The sequence below is a fragment of the Pleurodeles waltl genome, chromosome 4_2 (genome assembly GCF_031143425.1).
Source record: "Pleurodeles waltl isolate 20211129_DDA chromosome 4_2, aPleWal1.hap1.20221129, whole genome shotgun sequence".
Lineage (NCBI taxonomy): Eukaryota > Metazoa > Chordata > Amphibia > Caudata > Salamandridae > Pleurodeles > Pleurodeles waltl.
This window is the reverse complement of record NC_090443.1, coordinates 529,910,447-529,931,866: the sequence shown is the minus strand read 5'-3', so window position 1 is coordinate 529,931,866 and position 21,420 is coordinate 529,910,447. Positions and strand designations below refer to the sequence as shown.

Here is a 21,420-nt window from a genome sequence, read left to right as displayed (position 1 = left end):
TGATGATTGCTGTATTTTAAAAAAATATCCCTAATGGAAAAGCAGTGTAGCCATTTTCAACAAGATTACGGGAAGCATGAAAATAAACAAGCTCTGTCAAAGCCAACCAGTCCAGATTTTTTGTGAGTCTTTTGGTTTCGTCAATGCTTATCTTGTTTTGACATGGCTTTTGTAACACTTTTTTTGTTGTGGAAGCTGCCAGGTCCCGACTATTGTAACAAACACTGGCAAAAAGAAAGAAAATATTTTGGGTCTCAAAAGGTACCGATTGCCACAAGTGACGTAACAAAGGCCCCGCAGCCCCCTCCAGGGGGCCCCCTCAGCGCAGTACCTGCCCTGAGTGAGTTTGGAGGGGGGCCCTCCACGTCCTTTGCAGGGAAGCCCCTTCCAGTTTTGTTACGCCACTGATTGCCACAGCAATTCCTGGCACTGAACAAAACTACTTTGTGTGCCAATATGCTCCTTGTGGAAGAGCAGAATGCGATAACTCACAGTAAAGCCAGCTGATAGAGAGAGAAACAGAAGTTTAATAAAAACAAAAGAAAGACTTAAAGAAAGTCACAAAAGTGCACCCATGGTATATGTCTTGAATTAGTGGCTTTCATGAATCACAAAAACTTACAGAAGTAGGCCAGGAAATCTTACTCCTAGAAAATATTGCTCATGTGAAAATCTATTGAACCTTTACAAGTTCACTTTCCTTCCATCCACTTTTTTCCCAACCTTGGACGAACTTCTACTTCTGCCATTGTCAGGAGTACATTTCCGACCTTTCTCAATATGGGGAAATATTAGAGAAAAGCTTGTGAAAATCATTAAAACATGCAGGTTAGTGGGTTTGCAGACTCAACGGCATTCCAGCCTTGGAACTATTGCTTACTGCTTCCGCCATCCTCAGAATGTAGATCTACAGAAAGGTGGCAAAATAAGGAAATTGCTGTAGGAGTGATTGAAACTGCAAGTATTCAAACCCTACTATAGTAGTAGCCCTGGCATAATCAGAGAGGCTATTATCAGAGCGCTTACAGAATGACATTGCTGCTATAATTTATTGCTGCACTACATGACACCAAAGGCACAAGTAGATTTTTTTTACAAGACAAGTAAATTTAAGAAGCAACCTGTCCCATGGACAAGTAGATATTTAATTAAATTCCACACCACTGACCCACAGCCAATAAAGGAGCTGCACCTTGCAATGGGTTTTCATTGTATACCAGGTTTACAGCAATTCATTTGGTGAAATATAAACAGTAAATAACAGGTATCAAGGAAACCTTTGTATTTCCAAAATGGGCACAAGATAAGGTGTTGAGAAGCAGTGGTTATTTGCACATCTCTGAATTCCAGGGTCCCCATACTAGCATGTGAATTACAAGGCATTTCTCAAATAGATGTCTTTTTTACAGACAGTTTTACATTTGGAAGGAAAAAGTGTAGAGAAATACAAGGGGCAATAACACTTGTTCTGCTATTCTGTCTTCCCCAAAGCCTCCTGATAAAAATGGCACCTCACTTGTGTGGGTAGGCCTAGTGCCCGCAACAGGAAATGCCCCAAAACACAACATGGACACCTCACATTTTCCCAAAGAAAACGGACATGTTTTTTGGAAAGTGCCTAGCTATGGATTTTGGTCTCTAGCTCATCCAGCACCTAGGAAAACCTACCAAACCTATGCATTTTTTAAAACTAGACACCTAGGGGAACGCAGGATGGGTTACCTTGTGGCCCTCTCACCAGGTTCTGTCACCCAGAATCCTTCGCAAACCTCAAAATCTGGCAAAAAAAACAAAACACATTTTCCTCACATTTCAGTGATAGTTCTGGAATCTGAGAGGAGCCACAAATTTGCTTCCACCCAGCATTCCCCCAAGTCTCCCGATAAAAATGGTAACTCACCTGTGTGGGTAGGCCTAGTGCCCGTGACAGGAAATGCCCCAAAACACAACATGGACACATCACAATTTCCCAAAAAAAGCTAACCTGTTTTTTTTTTGTAAGTGCCTACCTGTGGATTTTGGCCTCTAGCTCAGCCGGCACCTAGGGAAACCTAGCAAACCTGTGCATTTTTAAAAATGGACAGCTCGGGGAATCCAGGAAGAGGTGACTTGTGGGACTTTCACCAGGTTCTTTTACCCGGAATCCTTCGCAAACCTCAAAAATTGGCAAAAAAACACTTTTTCCTCACATTTCAGTGATAGAAAGTTGTGGAATCTGAAAGGAGCCACAAATTCCCTTCCGCCTAGCGTTCCCCCAAGACTCCAGATAACAATGGTACCTCACTTGCGTGGGTAGGCCTAGTGCCCCGACAGGAAATGCCCCAAAACACAACAAGGACACATCACATTTATCCAAAGAAGACTGACCTGTTTTTAGCAAAGTGCCTAGCTGTGGATTTTGGCCTCTAGCTCATCCGGCACCTAGGAAAACCTAGCAAACCTGGACATTTCTGAAAACTATACACCTAGGGGAACCCAGGATGGGTTAACATGTGGCACTCTCACCAGGTTCTGTTACCCAGAATCCTTAGCAAACCTCAAAATGTGGCTCAAAAACACCTTTTCCTCACGTTTCAGTGCTCCAAAGTTCTGGAATCTGAGGGGGGCACAAGCTTCCTTCCATCCATCATTCATCCAGGTCTCCCGATAAAATGGTACCTCACTTGTGTGGGTAGGGCTAGTGCCCGCAACAGGAAATGCACCAAAACACCATGTGGACAAATCAAAGTTATCAAATACAAAACTACCTGTTTTTGCGGGGGCACCTGCGTTTTTGGTCCTGGGCTCAGTAGACATCTAAGGAAATCTACCAAACGCAGACATTTCTGAAAACTAGACACCAGAGGGAGTCCAGGGAGCTGTGACTTGCATGAATCCCCCAGTGTTTTCTTACACAGAATCCTCAGCAAACCTCAAATTTATCACATCAAATCACATTTTTCCCACTTTTCTGTGTGGGATCACCGCACGGGCACAAATCTCTTACCACGCAATGTACCCCTCAGTCTCCCGATAAAAATGATACCTCACTTGTGTAGGTGGGCCAAGTGCCTGTGACAGGGAAGAGCAAAAAACATGTCGAAATTGAGGGAGAACCGAAGCGGGTCCAAAAGGGCAGCTTGGAAAAAAACGTTTTTAGGCTGACAAGTGGGGCAGAATTTTTATCGGTATAGATGCAACAATGTCAGGTGGTAGGAATTTTGTGGATTTCTGCAGATTCCAGAAGGTTCCATCCCAAAAATGTGGGGAAAATGTGTGATTTAAAACTTGGACGTTTGCAGAGCATTGCGAGTAAGAAAATAGAGCAGGATGCATGTGAAGCACACGACCCTGGACTCACCCAGATGTTTTGTTTTCAGATGTGTCTAGGTCTCGCCGATTTTTCTACATGGCAGCATCCCAAAGGCTAAAAAGTGCAGCCCTCACCATTCCAAGTGGGACAATTTAGAGCTAGATAAGCTCTCATGGCCAAAATGTAAAACCGAAACCCAAAATAATCAAATGTCCTCTTGCCTGCCGTTGGGACAAGATCTTAGTGTGCGGGGTGAGCTGAAAGACTGTTATCCCCTTCAGTTGGGGTGGGGGCATAACCATATCCATACTGGTTGGTAGGAATTTTAAATTCCCTGGCATCTATTAGGCTTTCTGGCCCCGTCCCCCGGGGAGTGGATCGGGGGTGATTGCCCCATCTGCCCACCGGTGGGCAGGACAACTTTGTCCCCATTTATTTGGGGTGGGAGTATGGCCATACCTCCACCCTCTTTTTATTTTTATTTTTTAAATCCTCCCTGGTCGGCTTTCTGCCCCCCTTGGGGGCAGATGGGCCTTAGCCCCTAAGGGAGGCAGGAATGGTCAACAGTAATGTGCCCCCATGGGGAGCGACCCTTGCCCCAGGGGCTGTCCCCCAAACAAAGCATACACACACACCAATCCCTGGTGCCTAAGAGGTTTCTGCCCACCCCACTCCCCCAGAGCAGATTGGCCTAATAGCAATAGGCTGATCTGTCCCCAAGGGGGACAGAAATGGCCTAAAATAAAGTTCCCCCGGGGAGCAACCCTTGCCTAAGGGGTCGCTCCCCATCTATAAACAATAAAAAAAATAAAAAATTCCTGGTACCTAGTGGTTTCTGACCCGCTTGGGGGGCAGATCGGCCTAAAATAAATTTGACCCCACTCCCCAGGGGAGCAACCCTTGCCTAAGGGGTTGCTCCCCTTGCGTGAAATTGGGGCACAAAAAAAATCCCTGGTGTCTTGTGGTTTCTGTCTCTATTGGGGGCAGACTGGCCGAAGAAAAAATAGGCCAATCCGCCCCCAAGGGGGGCAGAAATGGCCTAAAATAAAATTGCCCCCCCCAGGGGAGCGACCCTTGCCTAAGGGATCACTCACCAACAGTAAAAAACATTTTTTTTTAATCTCTGGTGTCTAGTGGTTATCGGTCTAATTAAAATAGGCCAATGCCTAAAATAAATGTGCCCCCAGGGGAGCGACCCTTGCCTAAGGGATCACTCACCATTAGTAAAAAACATTTTTTTTAAATCTCTGGTGTCTGGTGGTTATCGGTCTAATTAAAATAGGCCAATGCCTAAAATAAATGTGCCCCCAGGGGAGCGACTCTTGCCTAAGGGGTCACTCCCTTTGCGTGAAATTGACATAAAAATAAAAAATCCCTGGTGTCTAGTGGTTTCTGCCCCAATTAGCCTAATAAAAATCGGCCGATCTGCCTCCAAGGGGGGGGCGAAATGGCCTAAAAGCAATTTGCCCCCCAAGGGGAGCGACCAATGCCTAAGGGGTCACTCCACACATCTAAAAAATAAAAAAATAAAAATGATCCCTGGTGTCTAGGGGCTTCTGCCCACCCGGGGGAAGATCGGCCTAATTAAAATAGGCCAATCTGCCCCCAGGGGGTAGAAATGGCCTAAGGAAAAACTTCACCTTGGGGAGCGACCCTTCCCTAAGCGGTCACTCCCCTTCGTTGTTTACTTGTCAACAAAGAAAATCCCTGGTGTCTAGTGGGTATTTCTACAGCCCAATCGCTATATTCAGAAAGACATCAAAGGAAAGGCCTTTCCTTTGATGCCTCTCTGCCCTCGACCGGAAGAGAAATGGAAGCATTTCTCTTCTGATCGTGCTGGAAGCTGAGCTTCCAGCGTGATGAGGAGGCCTCTGAATGAGGTCAGAGCGCAATTGCGCGCTGACATCCTCAGACGTCACTGGGGGAAGGTCGGGTGGAAGGGGAAGCAATTCCCCGTCCATCCCTGCCCTAGGGGGGGGTGTAAGAGGCCCCAGGAGGGAGCGCTAGCGCTTCCCCGGAGGGCCGATATCAGGACGTAATCGTTACAAGCCTGAGCGCTGCGCCACGGGACGTAACCATTACATCTGTGGCGGGTAAGGGGTTAAAAACCTACTAGCCTGAATCTAGAAGCAACCATAAACTTTACTGCCTCGCAACCAACTTTTCTCCTGTTAGTTAAATAGAAAACCTAAGACTTAAGATGTCGCACAGCATTGTGTTCCTCAATAAACCAGTGTCCTAATCACAATACGGAAAGAAAAAAAAACACCAACCTCAATGCCTATCTATCTGAACTGGAATACCAACTCTGGCTAAGATCACCTTACCTCTAAATATCCCTAAAAAACAACCACCTTGCCATCCACTATATTTAATTTGCTTCTAACATAATCAACAAGCAGGTGTCACAATCATGAATAAAAATAATTAAGGGTATTTCATCAATTGCCTTCATTTGCCCTCAACAAATATTCAAAAAAGTTGTGTTCATAAAATAGATAATGGGAAAAAGCCCCCCATCAAAGAGTTCTTGAACCTTGAACACCCTGCGAGCGAGACAGTACAAAGGCAACATCACTGAGGTAAAACCACCAATTCAAGCCCACAATACATACAGTAAGCAAGCATTCAAAGTAAAACACATCTAAAATGTATCACTCCGACAGCCAGCTGCTGAGAACAAATATGTAAAGAATGTGGTAACATCTTCAGGCAGGAATGTGTAACATAAGACACAAAAGCATCAAAGCGGTAAAACACACAAGATAAATAACTAACATTAAATGCAATTTGTTAAGACTTGAACCCACACCATCTCAAGTACCTTAACAAAACCATGTTGGCACTAAAATCTTCCACCTTCACTGCAAACCTCTTGCAAGCAGCCAGTCAACACAACAGTCATTAGGCCATCATCACAACTTCGGCTGGCTTTTCCAAATACCACCAAAGCCGCCAGCACCGGAATACCGTCAGTGCTGGCGGTCTTAAGACAGCCCTAATACGACTGATCTCTGAATTCCGCCCGAAATCGGGTGGAATTCTGAGACCAGTGGTGCTGTCGGTTTGCGGTGCAGAGGTGGTACCGCCACTGGTACCCCACGCCAAAAGGAGGCCGCACACCATATTACAACCCGTAATACGGTGTGGCGGTGTCCAGATGGCGAGGCACTGTCGGCGGTGGAAGCAGCAGGACCCGTTCCCTCCCAGAAGACCTCCTTGACAGACGAGGTAAGTGGATCATCCGACAGGGAGGGTGTGTGTGCGTCTGCATGTGTGAGTAAATGTTGTGAATGCGGGGGCAGGGGATTTTTTGTGGGTGCGTGTCTGCGTGATTGATTGTGGACGGGGGTCAGTGAGTGTTTGTGGATGAGGCGGGGTGAGTGAGTGTCTGTGTATGTATGTTAGTGTGAATGGGGGTGTATGACGCGAGTGCGTGGGTGAGTGGGGGTGTGTGGGAGTATGTGAGTGCTTGTGTGAGGGTACATGGGCGTGTATGCGAGTGTATCCTGGTGACAGGAATGCTTATTCCTGTCACCAGGGTGCATGATCGCCAGAAAAAACTGCTGGCGGTCTCCCACCTCGTGATATCACTAGTGGTATCATGCCATCTGCTGTGGACGTGTGTGCGAGTGGATCCTGGCAAAAGGAATGCTTATTCCTGTTGCCAGGGTGCAAGACTACCAGCTTATTCTGGCGGTGCAACTGTTCAGAAAAATGCTGATGGTGTCCCAACTTGTGATACTACTAGCAGTACCACGCCATCCGCCGTGCTGGAGGTGCTCACCTCCAGCCCGGCGGAACGCGGTAATGTGGCTGGATGGGTGGAGGCTCGGCAGTTTGGCTTCAGCCAAACAGCCAAACCTCTAATTTGTTGGTCTTCACTGCCAGCCAGTCGGCGGTGACATCGCCACAGTGGCCCTGGCAAGCTACAGACCGCCAGGCTTGTCCTTATCACGACTTCTGCAGTCTTTTCCAAACACTGCCTTGAGCCATCAGCGCCGAAATACTGCCAGTGCTGGCAGTTTTAAGATTGTCCTAATATGACTGATCTCTGACTTCTGCCTGAAATTGGGTGGATCTCCGAGCCCAGTCGTGCTGGCAGTCGGTACTGCCACGCCAAAAAGAGACCGCACACTGTATTACAACCCGTAATACGGTGTTGCGGTATCCAGATGGTGAGGCACTGTCATTAGTGGAAGCGTCAGGACCCGTCCCCACTCAGGCGACCTCCTCGACGGACGAGTTAAGTGGATCGTCTGACAGGGGTGGGGTGTGTGTGTGTGAGTGTGTGTGTGTGTCTGAATGTTGTGAATGCGGGGGGAGGGGGTGTTTGTAGGTGCGTGTCTGCGTGTGTGAGTGATTGTGGACAGGGTGAGGGGAATGAGTGAGTGTTTGTGGGTGGGGTGAGTGAGATTGAGAGGATGGAAGGGGTGAGTGTGATTGTGCAGATGGAAGGGGTGAGTGCATGTATGCGTTTGCATGTGTTTCTAAGTGGAGGGGGTACGTGTTGTATGAGTGAACAGAGGAGGGGGTGCATGTGTATGTAATTGGACAGGGGAGGGGGTGCGTGTTTGTGAGTGAACGGGGAGAGAGGGTGTGTGTGTGTCAGTGGACAGGTGAGAGTGGGTGAGTGCATGTATGCGCTGGGGGAGAGGGGAGTGAATGTATGTATGCACATGGGTGGAGGAGGGAGTGAATGCGTGCGTGTATGTGGTGCAGGGGGTTGTGTGTGAATGTATGTATGCGCATGGGGGATTGAATGAGTGCGTATGCAGTGCAAGGGTGAAGGGGAGTGAATGCGTGTGTTTATGCGGTGTTTGCGTTGGTCAGTGTGAATGGGTGTGTATGTCGCATTTGCGTGGGTGAGTGGGGGGTGTCTGTGTGTAGAAGTGTGTAAGTGCTTGTATGCGGGTATGTGGACGTGTGTGCGAGTGGATCCTGGCAAAAGGAATGCTTATTCCTGTTGCCAGGGTGCAAGACTACCAGCTTATTCTGGCGGTGCAACTGTTCAGAAAAATGCGGATGGTGTCCCAACTCGTGATACTACTAGCAGTACCACGACATCCACCGTGCTAGAGGAGCTCACCTCCAGCCTGGCGGAACGCTGTAATATGGCAGGATAAGTGGAGGCTCTGCAGTTTGGCTTCAGCCAAACCATAAACTCCTAATTTGGCGGTATTCACTGCCGGCCAGTCGGCGGTGATACTGCCACAGCCTCTCTGGCGGTCTACGGACCTCCAGAGTCGTGATGGGGCCCATAGCCTGGTTTCCTATGGATTGAAAATTGTCAAAACCTTCTTAATAAAAGGAAAGCTCTCAAGTGATATGAAGATTGTTATTACTGTTGGTCATCAAAGGGTCCAACTAATCTTTTAAAAGCATCTGAGAATAATGTAACCACTCCTGATGAATCCCATGTCTTAGCATGCTTTGTGCACAACTTGATAGCTTCCTGACAAGAGTGAACGACAAAAGCCTTTCCTGTTTCTGCTTCTTACAAATACAAATAATATGGATCTCAGTTTCCAGTGCATTTCAACATCATCGGCATATACCTTTGTCATCCCCAAAGCCTTTCCAAAGTTACCTAAATTAGCACAGAGGCAATAATAGAAAACATGAGTAAGTATCTTGTGCCTCACGATACGTCATACAGTATTGCTTTACCCAAATATACCTGTGACATTATAACTTCACAGGAAGAAATATTCTGTAATTCTTCTATGTCCAGCACCCTACATTTTATAATAAGCTTAGCTTGTTTTATGCTACTTGAGTCTTAAATGTCAAAATGTGAGAGGGTCACACCAAATCCAACCCATCTTAAAGCAACTGAAATCTTTCTTCAGCTATTTGGACCAGAGATTACCTTCAAAATTTGAATTGCCTCCAATATAACTCCAAGTATAAGACTTCACCGAGTCTACTTGGGCATCCTCCATACAACAGCCCACATTTATGAAGGAGGCTACTGTCATCAAACTCCATCCTGAGTAATCCAAACTCTAGGCACATTTGTGCCTGGATTTTTGTGGGTGAAAGACCAAAACGTTTTCTAAATAAATTGCATTCTACTTAATCAAGCAAAGATGGCAGCTTGCCTGCAAAAAAAACACTAAGGGGGTCATTCCGACCCGGGCGGCGGGGACCACGGAAGCACCGCCAACAGGCTGGCGGTGCTTCCAGGAACATTCTGACCGCGGCGGTAAAGCCGCGGTCAGAAAAGGGGAACCGGCGGTTTCCCGACGGTTTTCCCCTGGCCCAGGGAATCCTCCATGGCGGCGCTGCTTGCAGCGCCGCCATGGGGATTCCGACCCCCTTCCCACCACCCTGTTTCTAGCGGTTCTTTCCGCCAGGAACAGGATGGCGGGAACGGGTGTCGTGGGGCCCCTGGGGGCCCCTGCACTGCCCATGCCACTGGCATGGGCAGTGCAGGGGCCCCCTAACAGGGCCCCATGAAGATTTTCACTGTCTGCTTTGCAGACAGTGAAAATCGCGACGGGTGCAACTGCACCCATCGCACCCCTGCAACTCCGCCGGCTCCATTCGGAGCCGGCTTCCTCGTTGCAGGGCCTTTCCCGCTGGGCCGGCGGGCGCCCTTTTGGCGGTCGCCCGCCGGACCAGCGGGAAAGCCAGAATGGCTTCCGCGGTCTCCTGACCGCAGAGCGGCCATTTGGCGGTGACCGCCTAAGTCCCTCATTCCTACCTTGGCGGGCGGTGGTCGCCGCCCGCCAAGCGGGAACCGCCACTTGGCCGCTCCGCGGTCAAAAGACCGCGGAAGCCATTCTGGCTTTCCCGCTGGGCTGGCGGGCGCCCGCCAAAAGGGCGCCCACCGGCCCAGTGGGAAAGACCCTGCAACGAGGAAGCCGGCTCCGAATGGAGCCGGCGGAGTTGCAGGGGTGCGACGGGTGCAGTTGCACCCGTCGCGATTTTCACTGTCTGCAAAGCAGACAGTGAAAATCCTTATGGGGCCCTGTTGGGCAATGCACGGTCCCCCAGGGGCCCCACGACACCCGTTCCCGCCATCCTGTTTCTGTCGGTGAAAACCGCCAGAAACAGTGTGGCGGGAAGGGGGTCGGAATCCCCATGGCGGTCCCTGGGCCAGGGGAAAACCGGCGGGAAACCGCTAGTTCCCCTTTTCTGGCCGCGGCTTTACCGCCGCGGTCAGAATGGCCCTGGAAGCACCACCAGCCTGTTGGCGGTGCTTCCGTGGTCCCCGGCCCTGGCGGTCCGGAATGACCCCCTAAGCCTTACATTGTAATGTGAGCGAACGTTTTGACAACATTATTTCTATTTTGAGTGTAGCTGAAGGACTGGCTGACTGACTACAGTCTACAATGTAGTACAATCAGAGAAGAGCATTTATCTTTGACAATGGACAAGTTACATCAGGCAGTAATGAGATTACTCATCTGAACCACAAGACCACTCCATTTTAAAATGGTTTGGAATTTCTCTTTGACTAATAACCGCATATCACAACTTAGGAGTCTAATCAGATACAAACCTTTGATTTCCCTCTATACATGACTAATCTATTCTTGTCATTTTAATCATCATATGCTGTAACAAACCACTGTAAACCAACACATGTGTAAACCATCATCACTGAGTCATTTGATCACTTGAATAAGTGCATTTTTCAGACTGGGTGAAAATGCACCTATCTTGGCCAGCACTGGCCCCAGCTCTGCTGTACAGGGGTTAAAAAATAGGACACACTATTATTGTTGATTTGTTTTAGAGAGCCAACATATGTGTCCTAATTTAACATGAATGCACGTGCCCCGAAACAGAGGGTGCCTCACTTTCAACACTGCCCGATTGATGTACTATTTTGCAGTTCGTACCATAGCAAAGTACTGCCTACGCTTTTAAAGGCTGCACGGTAATCTATGCAACAGGCAAATAGCCATGCTCCAATGTTGTAGACATAATGATGAGCTAAGAATGGAATTACAATAATGTTATTTATGGAGTTTTGTCTTGAAGCTTGTTGTACAGTTAGCCACAATTATCATTCTTTTGAGAAACTAACTCAAAACTCTACTTTTAATAAATAACTAACTGACAAGGACTGTTTGAAGGACTGGTCACAAATTGTGCATCACCTTTTTGAAATCAGTCCATAATTATGCATTGCAACTAATGTACTAATAGATAGTACTGAAAATGTTCCAGTCACAGTGAATATTTATTAGGGAGGTAGGGAGGTTGCTTTTTGACGCCCCCTGATTGACTAGAAACATAGAAATGGTGGTCTGCATGGAAGGGCATACCAAAATAATTGACAAACAGAAAGCTTGTGTTTCTGCTACTTAAAAAAAATTAGTTTCCTGATTAGGAAAAGTTCGAGAGAGAAGGTAGTGGTCCCCAAGTCCAGAGCCTACTACCACCACACCCCCTCCCTGGGGTTTCTTGACACCACCAACAAAATGGAAGGTGACACAAGGAGTCACCTTCCCATTTGCGGACTAGTTACCGCTTCCTTTGAAGGTATAACTGTTCGTAACTGATATTCATTAAGGGTCAGTAAACCCATTCTGTAAGTCAGAAATGGGTGCAATAGATACCTACAAGCCATTTTTACGGTCACAACCATCATTATTATGTGGGCTGCAGAAATTGCAATAGCAGAACAGCTTTGAACAGCTGGCCCTTAAGGCTCACTGCCTATGTCCTCTATATCTGAAGTTATAGTAGATGAATTGATCTTAGGATCAACAAACCTATTGTGAGGGAGTTACTTTTTAAACTTAAATTTTCGACAAACTCAAAAGGTCGAATAAGAGCAGTATCACTGTGGTATTTAAATAAACTTTTTTTCAGACTCACTTTTCAATATGCGGTAATGTTGACCTTCCTACTACCTAGCAACACCAATATCCACCCAAAATCATTTTGCAGTTCTTGGCGTGTTCCTAGACACCCACGGGCACCAACTCAAAATATTCTGTAACAGTAAGTGATGTCTTATCTTCACACTTTGTGCTTTTAAATCTGGCAAATATAGTTCAGCTCCTATTTGCCCCTCAGGAGGTTTTGTCATTTAGATTACTTAACTGGAATGTTTCAAGTTTGATTCTAGGCTTTCAGGTGATAACTGGATTATAAATAATAAGGAGTATGATATAATTTTATTCAAATAAACTTTTCTGCTTTGTCATTCCCACTGTTCCATCAACTTCAGGAAGGTCTAAAGTTGTCCGGCGTATGTTTCTATTTTGAGCTATCATTGAATTGCAGAGCTGTGGTAGTTCCATACAACTATCAGAACTCGCAAACGTTTTACGTGTCCTGCAAAGCAGGCCCCTCTTATTATTATCTGTTAATTATTACAATGCCAACTTTCCTGTCAATCTTTTGTGCTCTTTTTATTTTTATTAAATAGGGTCAAAGAGGGCCTTAGAGGCGCTAAGCCAGAATTACCCCATAAATGTGCAATAATATATGGAGGTCATTTCAATTTGAAATTTTGTCCCAATGTCACACACCAAAATCCTTTCTTAACAGGTAAAGATTACTTAATTCCTAAATTGAATCCATACAATTGTGGTGATGCTCTGCTTATTTCATTGATGGACCTAATTATTGTCCACAAAATTTGAAATATCCACTTATTGGAGGAGAGGCTGCTCTTCAATTACTGACTATGTGTTCATCTCAAGGGACTAATAGCCTACTTGGAAAAGATAAAGGATGGTGTTTTAACACTTGATATTACATTGACCAAAGCGTACTTCTGCAAACACTGGTAAATTTAAGACTAGGTTATCTTAATAGGGGCCCAGCAGCTCTGCTTGTTATGATATGATCCTCTGTACCTTTACTGCCATCTCCATGACCGTTAATAACCTACTCTTCAAACCCCTGAATAGTGCAATCCCTTTCCAAAAAAGTTTGACACTGCATGCTCGCTCATTTTGTCACAAACCCCTCGCTAAAGAAATCAGGTCATCCAAACCAGAGCTTTTTATAAAACAGAACCTGATAACAGAAAAGTGATCATTATAAATAATACTTGGGATAAAAGACAGCAGGCTAGTAATCTAAAAGAGGTTTCATCATTTTGGAAAGTGGTATATAGCTATTTTTGAAGCCCTCTATCTGTCAAATTAATTATGTTAATATTTGTCCCCTACATCAATGGGTTTTAATAACACAAATGCTCATAGCAGTATCAGTGTCCTTTCTAATACCTCCACTTGTGTTCATTAGGGCTCATTTCCATTTTGAGACAGATGATGTCCACTATCCCTAAGTAATAGCCCTGCCGAGAAAGCTCCTGAGCCAATCGGTTCACTAAGGATCCATAAAAATCAGACATTGAGTTATTGGCGCCTATAAATATTAACGTTCTTAATGTGGCCAACAGAATACAGTTAAAAGTTATTCTATGTTGAGCCAGCAAAAATTATGTTGTAGCTAATGTACAATATGGCTTTAGGAAAGACATGCAAAACAAGACAATGTTTAAATTTACACTAACTAATACACCACAGCCAGACAAGCAGTTATTCATGTGGCCTTTATGGAGCTCAGTGGCACTTAAAGCAAGTCTAAATTGTGGTCAATCTTATTAGCAATGAAAACTGACCAAGACAGAATAGATTTACTGCAGCATTTGCACATAGATCTTTACATTAAAGTTAGGCATGGTGAAAACAGCAAATGCACAGACTAATTCAGACTGGACAGAGGGGTGTATTAGGGTTGTCGGGCATCTAAAAATCTACTCCCCCACTCACCATGGTGACTCAGATTTTACTGAGGAGAGATATCTTCAGGGCCTACTGGTTCTTTCAGGTGAGAGGGCACGGGCTACCAAAGAACACAACTTTTAAATAGTTTGTAAATAAACTGTACAAATATTTTTTTTAAAGATAGCAGTTACGACAGCACATTAGTTTGGTAATACTGAAGTGTGATGGAAACAAGGATTTTAATAGGATCAAAAAAATCACAACACTTTGGCGGTCATTCTGACCGTGGCGGTCACCGCCATTTGGCCGCTCCGCGGTCAGAAGACCGCGGAGGCCATTCTGGCTTTCCCGCTGGGCGGGCGGGCGACCGCCAAAAGAGCGCCTGCCGGCCCAGCGGGAAAGGCCCTGCAACAATGAAGCCGGCTCCAAATGGAGCCGGCGGAGTTGCAGGGGTGCGACTGGTGCAGTTGCACCCGTCGCGATTTTCACTGTCTGCTAAGAAGACAGTGAAAATCATGGTGGGGCCCTGTTAGGGGGCCCCTGCACTGCCCATGCCAATGGCATGGGCAGTGCAGGGGCCCCCAGGGGCCCCACGACACCCGTTCCCGCCATCCTGTTCCTGGCGGTAAAAACCACCAGAAACAGGATGGCGGGAAGGGGGTCGGAATCAAGCAGCGCCGCCATGGAGATTCAGCCCATGCAGGGGAAATCCGGCGGGAAACCGCCGGATTCCCTTTTCTGACCGCGGCTTTACTGCCGCGGTCAGAATGGGCTGGGAAGCACCGCCAGCCTGTTGGCGGTACTTCCGTGGTCCAGGGTCGGAATGACCCCCTTTATTTGGTGGTGTACAAGTCATAGATATTTGCTGTACCCGATTAACATGTTATTTTTAGTATGCTTTATAGTTTTATCTGCAAAACGGTATGTCAGTTGAAATGTTTATAGTCTTTTCAATGGAAAATGGGATGTCTGTAAATAGCAATGTGCTTCCACATCATGCTTAAATAATATATTTATTAAAAGTGAGAGTTTTGAACATGTACAGAGAAACATCCCTTCCTCAGTAAACTAAAAGCAAGTCAGGGGTATCCTACGTCTCGGCTAGATTATTGTTAAACTTGGAGCAGAAGTTTTGTTTATTACATCAAACAAACTAATTTTTGTACAGCAGGCATGTTGAATCCACATAGTTTTTGATGTTCTCTTATGTGATCATGATAAAAAAGGCATAGTTGAAATTAAATATTTGCCTAGGATCACACAATGTGATACCAGTTTATGGGTGTAGGAAAGTACCCTCTTTTTGGCATATTATCCCCAATTTCTACCTGATGTCAGTGTGTTTGACTGTGTCACTGGGATCCTGCTAACCAGGATCCCAGTGCTTATGGTCACTCTCCTCTAAATGTTGACACTGCATACTGGTAACCCAGTATTTTATCCTAAATTGGCATACTGGTCACACGTTATAAGTCCCTAGTATATGGTACTTCGGTACCGAGGGTATTGGGGTTCCAGGGGACCTATGTACAGCTTCACAATGGTAACTTCGAATATGGCCATGAATCATACCCCAAGACTTTTGCAAGCATTGGTTGCATGATTCCATGCACTCTGGGGGCTCCCCTGTGGACCCTCAGTACTGCCATACCAGCCTTCTGAGGTTTTCCAGGCAGCCCCAGCTGCTGCCACCTAACAGACAGGTTTCTGCCCTCCTGTTGCTCAAGCACCTCAAGCCCAGGAAGACAGAACAAAACATTTCCTTTGGGAGAGGGGTGGTACACCCCTCCCTTTGGAAATAGATGTTACAGGCATGGGAATGTTAGCCTCCCAGAGCCTACAGAAATGCTTTGAAGGGCACAGATGGTGCCCTCCTTGCAAAATCCACTTTACACCGGTTCAGGGACCCCCAGTCCCTGTTCTGGTGCGAAACTGGTCAAAGGAAAGGGGAGTGACCACTCCCTCTGTCCATTACTACCCCAGGCATGGTGCACAGAGCTCCTCCAAAGTGTCCCTGGGTTGTGCCATCTTGGATTCCAAGGTGGTGGGGCACTCTGGGAGCATGTGAGTGGCCAGTGCCAGCAGGTGACGTCCGAGCCCTCCCCTTATAGGTGCTTACCTGTGTAGCTGACGAATCCCCCTTTCATGGCTATTTAGGGTCTCTCCTCTGGGTGTTTCATCAGATTTGGATTGCAAGACTCCAGCAGGAATCCTCTGCATCCTTTACTTCATCGTCTACCAACGAAACTGCATCTGGACCCTTCAGGAACACTGCAAAACTGCAACAAATAAGCAAAGACGACTTCTGCAACACTGTATCTTCAGCTCCTGCCAGCAACTGCGACTGTTTCCAGGTCGTGCATCCTCCGAGGACTGCCTGTCTTCAGCCTGCACCAGAAGAACAAAGGAATCTCCCTTGAAGTGAAGGAGTCACTTCCCTGCTTCAGCAGGCACCCCTCTGCAGCGACGACCGGTGGCTTGGGTCCCCTCTCCTGAACAACTGCATTGATCCAGCATCACGGGTGGTGGACTGAAGTGGTCTCAACGGTCCTGATGTCCTACTGTCCAACTTAGGTGGAGGCAAGAGCTTACCTACCCATGCAAGACAGTACCTCGTGCACTGCATGTTTTGCAGTTGCCAAGGCTTGTTGGCATCCTTTCACAAAGTTCTTCGTGCACAGTGCAGCTCTGGCCCCCAGCACTCCTTCCTGCGATGCACAGCCTCTTGCGTGGTTCTCCAGCGGCATGGGATCCCTTTGTGTAGTGCTGCGTGGACCTCCTTTTACACCTTCTTTGTCCCCGGCCTGTGAGACGATTGTGCATGCTGCCTGGTCTTCTGAGGGCTCTCTGAGTTGCTGAGATCCCCCTCTGTCTCCCTCTCCTGGGTAGAGGCCACCAGATCCCTCCTGGTCCCGGGCAGCGCCATTTTCTGCTAACCGCAAGCTTTGCATGTGCCAAGGCTTGTTGGAGGAATCCAGCGATGCAAACCAGACATCATCCATCAGGCGTGGTACATCATCTGCACCAACCAGGACCCGCATCCGTCTTCTTGGGTGCAGTACTGACTTCTTCTTAACCGGTTGTTCTTCTTTTGCACCTTCATCAGGGTTAGCAGGGGCTCCTGTTCTCCCTAGACTCTTCAGTGCTTCTTGGACTTAGTCCCCTTCTTCCACAGGTCTTCAGGTCCAGGAATCCATTGTTGGTGTCTTGCAGTCTGTTCTGGTTCTTGCATAATCTTCTATTGCGTGTTCTTGTGTGTTCTAAGAAAGTTACTGTGATTTACTTCTGCTTTCCTGGGCTCTGGGGTGGGTTCTATTACTTACCTTTTGTGTTTTCTTACACTCCCAATGCCCATCTACACACTACACTTACCTAGGTGGGAAACCGACTTTTGCATTCCACTATTTTAGTATATGGTTTGTGTTCCCCTAGGCCCATTTCTAACTATTGTGACTTTCAATAGTTGCACTGTTTTCCAACTGTTTTTACAGCTAATTCTGCATTCTAGTGTATATACTGTGTATATTACTTACCACCTAAGGGAGTGTAGTCTCAAAGGTATTTTTGGCATTTGTTTTCACCAAAATCAAGTACCTTTATTTTTCTAACACTGAGTTTTTTTCTTTCATGTGTGTGAGTCCTGTGTATCTACAATGGTATTGTATGAGCTCTAAATGTCTCCTAGTTAGGTCCTGGCTGCTCATCCACACTACCTCTAAAGAGCCTGGCTTCTAGACAATGACTACATTTCACTAATAAGGGATAACTGGACCTGGTAGAAGGTGTAAGTACCTTTGATACCCACTAAAAACCAAGCCAGCCTCCTACAATGGGTCAAGCGTGTCACAGTTAAGTTGAGTAGATTGTTCAAGTCACTAGACTTGCAAGCCTGGCAACATTTTTATGATTTTTTTTAGGCCTGCTTGTGTTTTATCTACTGTTCCTTTTTGCATATTAAATGTTTAAGCTCTCATTCTATAGACTAACGTAAGGACATTAATGACAGACAAATGACAGACAAATCCCTGCTTTACTCTATGCAGATAACGCTGTATTATTATTGAGTACAGCAAGCATAACATGATGCCTTTGTTTTGAGTGCAATGAGTGAGCGGGGTAGTTATTTTAGTCTTTGTGTGATAACTTCAATTTTGCTGCTAAATTAAGAAAGTGATACATAACGTGCATGATAAAAAAAATTAAAAAAATGAACAGCAATGGTCTACTATGGAGCTGGACTATGGACTTACACAGCAACTGATTTGGAGACAACCACTTTTGTTATAGTCTTTTGTCCCTACCGCCCTAGTAGTACCATCTTCCCTCGATATGAGAAGATGGGTCTTTACTACATTGATGATATAATTAAGGTTGCCCCAGTTTTATTATGGCTCTCAATGTGGTCAACTCTCTCAACACACCCAGAGCTATTATAGCTAACTGAATAAAATTGGATGGTTCATTCAATATCCCATGGTTTAACTATGTAAAGTCAGTTTGTGATGATATAAACAAAACCAGTTTGTTCCTGGACCATTCTTCTTTTACACTCAGGGAAAAGTTGTGGGTGAAGAATGCTTTTTTAAGCACAGAAGGTCACAGAGGCAAGCTATCAAACTTTTTAAAACCATGTTAGGCAACACATCATGCTAAGAAATTCAGCCATGATGGAGTTTCATTTACCTGTGGTCACAAACTCATAGGAACAATTGTTATTGTACCGTTTAAGAATGGGATTTGTCCAACAGCAATTATTTCCCAAGGCTGGTTTAGTTCAGCTACTGTAAGCTGTTGCACATGTGATCAAACTTTGCTGCATTTTGTTCTATAATTTGTATAAATATATGCAGCCCCTCTACCTGATTCCTTTACTAATAAGCTATTTTCTAGATGTACACCTGCCCCATCTGTCACAAATGCTTTCTGATGCACATCTTTATTTTGCTGCTTCTTCCTTTATGCGTGCAGCTGTCAAATATTGCAATTGTCATTTTAATTTTGAAACCCTTAGTCCCATTTAGTTTATCATATGATGTATATGTGTTTTTAATGGATGTTTCATATTTGTGTTTGTATTCATATTCTTTATTATGCGTTTGCTGCTTGTATGACTTTTTCAGTCAAATAAAGGTATTTATTGATTCATTAACTGACCGATTGAGCTTGGTGGTTCAGGTCCAACACTCTACCTAATAATATGTGTTGCTTTTAGTGGCACCTCAAACAAAGTCGAAAGTAAAGGTGGGCGAGCTAGTGAAAGCTCGTGTCAGATGCCTTGCTCTTGCTCACCTCAAAATCTTCAGGGAACCTGGAGTCCAAAACAAGCCAGCTTTCCTGAATGGTGTGGTCTAATAGCTGCAGATGTCAACCATGCAGCATGGAGAACCCGGTTCAAATCCAGACTGTGGGTCAGCATGCTGTGAAGCCCGGCTAATAGCCTTCTGCCACAAGAACAAAAAAAGACTTAAGGTAGTCTGTCAACTATTAAGCGCTTTTAAGTCCTTGGGCAATGTTTGTGCTATGCAAAACTGCCTAGAAATGTGGATTCTGCTTGTCACTCATGCTCTAATCTCAGAAGCTAACAATCAAACACCTTTGATATGAGAAAGAGATACCCAGCTAGTGGCTGAATTGCAGTGCGAAACTGGAAAGTCTGGCATCCATCTCGCCTTGCTTGCTTGCCTAAATTGTGTGATCCAGGGCACATTCTTCATTTTACAGAGCCTCTTTTTTCTTCAATACTACATAGAAGGGCCCCTTTAAATATGTGAGTAAAGGATGTGCACTGTACAAGAATCTCTTGTGTTTGTTTAATAGCCTAAACTGTTGCTCAATCAGTACGCTTTTAGGTTACATATAGGTAGGGCTTTAAGTGGCGGGGTCTGAGACCTGGTAATAATTACAAACGGACATTGAAATGGGTCCCTACCTGGCTCTCTGTTCAAGTTTTTTGCCGTCAAAAACACTGACCGATTTCCAAAAAAGTAATGTAAGAAACAATAAGGTAATCCACATCAGTGATTTAGTTTCTTTTGATAAATATTACGTTTTAACTCATTTACATTCTTAGAGTGTCAGCTATTTCCAAGAGGCTGGGTTTCTATATTTTGTTTTGTGTAGCATACTACTCGCGGATAGGGCATGCTTTGAACTGAGTTGCCTCCAGTTATTTATACCTGGCCACCACTGAGAGGTCTGGAGGTGAGGCTGAAATGTTATTTTCTCAGAGTGCCAGTCAGTGGGTCAAAAAAGGTGATCAGAACACATGGTCGTCCAATCTTTGGCCTTCCTGCAGAGCACACAGAACAATGATCTTGTATTTTGGTTGCAGTTGTTCTTCTCTGTGTTGCAAGGAGGTACTTTTGCCAAAACACTGACCAGGCGAAAGTAAAGGAAAATGCAATGCTTACACGCGAGTGTGTGCGCTGTGTGTTTAGAGGGTGGTGAAATGAAGATAAAAGGAAGTGCATTCAAGACAGAGTGAAAAGAGGATATTGAAGAGGAAAGAGACGAGATATAATATATGCAGATTGAGATGTGGAAAGAAAAAGGGGATACAAGTCTAACACAGACTGAGCATAACGGGAGTGGCTGAGACCCTTTGAAAACCACTACCTCCTCCACAGGTCTCAGTGATGTTTAATTCACAGTGTCACAATTTACATATTTTCAGTATTGTTTGCAACAAAGTTATAATTGTAACTCACTTATCTTATACTATACGGGTCAGCGAGCTTATTTTGGGACTAACAGAAATTTAGTTAATAGGTTTAAACCACACCCTTCATTACATAGATCACGCCCCCTTTAGAGATCCCCACACTTTTTTCATCCCACTTAAAGCCCTGCATATGGGATACGTATGACAACTAAAGTGCCTCTTAGTTCACAAAGAAAAGCATCCTTGTTTGGGGATCGGGGTTGCTGATGAGGGAGCAGAGATGTTTAAATACTCTCCCAATAAATACTTCTCAATGCATAGATACGGTCTGATGTACTAAGGTGAAACGCTTTTCTGCATTAATCTTAACGAAATACACCTGTTTTAAATTTGGAAGACACCTTATTATATTCTAACATCTTTGTTGCAAATACTTTCAAGGCTCGGATCATGCATGGGCTCTTAGAGCCCCCCCTTTTCATTTGTTGGCCCACCCACCTCTAGTCAAGTGTATATCCTTCTCTTATACCTTTTTTTGGTTTCTTTACGCCCTAGCTAGGGCTGGAAAGAGACATGGTGAGTGAGGAGACAACGGTGGAGGGAGAGACAATAAAGAATGCTGTAGGTCAGTGGTTCCCAACCTGTGGTCCCGGGACCCCTACGGGTCTGTGAATTCGCCTCAGGGGTTCTGCGACTACTTAGAAAATTAAATAATTTTAACAGATCAATAAAGTGTAAATAAATAAAGTGGCTAAATGTGA

At 45.5% G+C, this 21,420-nt stretch overlaps 1 protein-coding gene across 1 annotated transcript in view; it reads right to left on the bottom strand.

Annotated features, from left to right (window-relative positions):
- SHCBP1L (SHC binding and spindle associated 1 like) overlaps positions 1 to 21,420 on the bottom strand; it is a 1,202,144-nt gene that overhangs the window by 1,179,316 nt on the left and 1,408 nt on the right. The window lies entirely within an intron of this gene.